General features: G+C 41.3%; 1 long non-coding RNA gene across 1 annotated transcript; it reads right to left on the bottom strand.

The window, feature by feature from the left end:
• Positions 1 to 694: 694 nt before the first annotated feature.
• Positions 695 to 2,288, bottom strand: LOC133373950 (uncharacterized). Its single transcript, XR_009759783.1, has 3 exons — positions 2,156 to 2,288; positions 1,259 to 1,335; positions 695 to 858 (listed from the first exon to the last, which is right to left on the bottom strand). It is a non-coding gene; the product is annotated as an uncharacterized LOC133373950 (long non-coding RNA).
• Between the last annotated feature and the right edge of the window lie 934 nt (positions 2,289 to 3,222).

Here is a 3,222-nt window from a genome sequence, read left to right as displayed (position 1 = left end):
TGCACTTATCTGAATTTTGCAACGCAGTTCTCCAACCAAGCAGTGTTTACCAAAATGCATAAGTTAGGGGGAAAGTGTGCACGAAATGAATATGTTGGTGGAAATAACATACAAGAAGGCATGACGTTAGGATAAAATACTTGCAAAAAATGGTTTCATTATTCAAAACTGCACACATAAGTGTGTTTATTAGGAGACATTTGTACTAAAATGCTGAAGGATTTTCGTGAGGATTTATTAATAATAAAAAAATGATCACAAATTGCTGCAGAAATTGGAGAACCAAATTCGATATTAGAAAAATTAGAAACATAGACAACTGAAACTGACAGATCATTCCATCACTAGCATGGATGGCCTAGTATAAATCCATTGTTAACGCATTATTATTGTGTCCATGGCCTGTTGCAGAACACACCCGTAAAAAGAGACCAGTCTTGGACGAGATGAGAGACATAAAACCCCTCTACCTACCTGTCACTATTTTCTTTGCACTTTCATGAAAACTTCACCTCTGCTCTCCTAATGGGACCATAGTATCTTCCTTCTTTCAAAAGGTGCAACCTGGGTTCTCTCTCTCTCTCTCTATCTCTCTTTCTACAATCACTCTTGAGCCGATTACCCTTTTGACCTTTTCCATTTCATTTGCTGGAGGTTCTCCCTTTACGCCCCGTACAGGAGATGATCCAAGAGGTCAAACCGATAAATTTGCTTTATTTACACTAGGAGTAAAAAGGAAACCATTTGCAACACAGGCATCTCTCCGCCTTGTTTTCCCAACTGCTTTCAAAAAAACAGGGACTTAGAGAAGATTAGGAAGGGGCAGTTTTGCATCTTCTTCCGCTGTATTGTACGCTCCTGCAGGAAAAACAGAAAATAGATTTTGTTCATGCCCTGGGTTAACGTCTTAGAAATCCAGATCTAGAAAAAGATGTGTTTGTTCCATGCTAAAAACACAACCCCCCACCCCCCAAAATATTGTTTGCTCGGGCCATCCAAGAAAGCTGAATTTAGCAACATGAATTTTGCAAATTGAACACATTTTTCTGTTCTGCAGTTTTTCACTATTTTGCATATATTATCCTTGGGTTTTTTCCTAGTTAATGGAAAGAGAGAAAGGAGTAATGTGAGACACTGAAACCTTATCCCCTTGACCACAAGAAATCCAATTCAGGCTGCAGTCCTGAACATTCTTACCTGGGAGAAACCCTTTGAATTCAGTGGGACTTACTTCTGAGTAGAGATATGAAAAACTCACCACCTGATCACCCCTCTGGCTTCTAAGATGGTTTCAGCATTTTCCAGGCACACCTTTGCCACCATAAGGGTTATACACTTTAAAAACAAACATGAAAACAATGGTTTGTCAGGACTAGAAACTTGCTTTAAAAAAATAAAATGAAAACAAAAGCAGATGTTCTCAGGAAGCTGAATTCTGGACCCAGTAGACCCTTTTCGGTTATAAAAATAGATGTGGCTTAGAATGTTGTAAATCCTCGTTTTTAATATTTCCACAAAAAGTGCTCTTGCCAAAATGGATATTTGCATACCACATTGCAGACATTGGGACGAGCCAATCGAGGTATGAATTTGAGTGCTCCCAAGATGATCCCTTTCTCTACAGCCAAAATGGCAAGCAATTACGCACATATTTAAGAGCATGTTCATATCCCCAGGTGGCAGGTGCACGTTTGTGAAACAGCTGCACAAGCGCTTGGAGCTTTGTTTTCAGCACAGCAATGGACCACTCGGGGGAAGGGTTCGTCATGCGGCACAGAGCAAAAAGAGCAAGCAGACAGGGGCAATAGGAATGTGCATCCACCAGACCCTTCAGATGAAACAGAAACATTTCTAGGGAATATCACTCTAATGAAAAATATCTCTCTAGGGATCTTATCAGGAGCACATGAAAAGCTCTAGGACTGAGTTAAACCCCCTTCCCCCTTAACAGCTAGGATATGCTTAATCCAAATTTATCTTCTTACTAGGGTAAGGTTCCTAGTTGCTGCCTGTTCTAGCTAAAGGAGCAAGAGACCTAAAGTAGGCTGAAGTGCTTTGTTTCCCTAACACCACGTTAAAAGACAAACAGGCTTTGGGAACTTAGGAATTATATTGAAAAGTGTGGATTTATTTTCTTGTTCCATTTATATCTCACCTTTCCTCCAAGGAGTTCCAGGTGGTGTACGAGATTCTCCCCGTCCTCATTTTATTCTCACAACAAATCCTCACAACAACTCTGTGAGGTAGGCTGAGAGAGAGAGTGCCTGGCCCAAGACCACTCACTGAACTTCATGGCCAAGTGGGGATTTGAACCCCGGTCTCTTCCAGGTCCTAGTCCAACCACTGAGCCACACTGACAGTGTGAACAAATTATTACTGGGGAGACAGAGAAAGCAAGAAAATCTGGGTCAATGCACCTTGTTCTATAACTGCTCCAAAAAGAGATCAGAACATTTATTTATTTAAAGATGCTTGTATAGAGCAATTTCATAAAAAAGTATCAAAGCCATTAGACAGACAGACAGATAGACAGATGGACGGATGGACGGATGGATGGACAGATGGACAGATAGATAGATAGATAGATAGATAGATAGATAGATAGATAGATAGATAGATAGATAGATAGATAGATAGATAGATAGATAGATAGATAGATAGATAGATAGATAGATAGATATGAAAATTCCACATAAAACATACTGCACTTACGGGAAATACTCTGGAAATTCAAAAATGGTAAAAGTTATTATTACTGTTGGCCTGCCAGTTCCCCACCCAGTTGATTTCAGGAAGATATACTCTCACCTTCATCTTTCTGTTCTCCTCAGAGCCCTATATAGCTAATAAGAATTTAATTACAGAGCCACGTATACGGTTAGCTGGCTTTATGGACGCAAATCGGGCGTGAAATTCTCATAAGTCACAGGAATGATGTGCTGTAAGGAAACCGCAGGTCCTCAGGGCAATGGCAGGGTGGGAACCCTCTCCATAGCGCCACTCTCCTGGCTTGCTGGAATTCTTTGGAGGGGCAGGATTTGGTGGTAAGAGCAGGCAGGGTGAAGACAGGGCTGGTCTCCTAGAAGACGGGAGAGCTGCAGTTTGGGAATCAGGACATTCAGTGTTGTGGTTGATGCAGTTTTAGCTGGGATCAGGAGTGTAGTCCTCCAGGGTCATAGTGGGTCGTAGAGTGGAGGCAGTATACCAGTCGGTTCCTTAAGT

This window comes from Rhineura floridana, chromosome 20, assembly GCF_030035675.1.
Source record: "Rhineura floridana isolate rRhiFlo1 chromosome 20, rRhiFlo1.hap2, whole genome shotgun sequence".
Taxonomy (NCBI): domain Eukaryota; kingdom Metazoa; phylum Chordata; class Lepidosauria; order Squamata; family Rhineuridae; genus Rhineura; species Rhineura floridana.
This window is presented reverse-complemented; position numbering and strand designations above follow the sequence as displayed.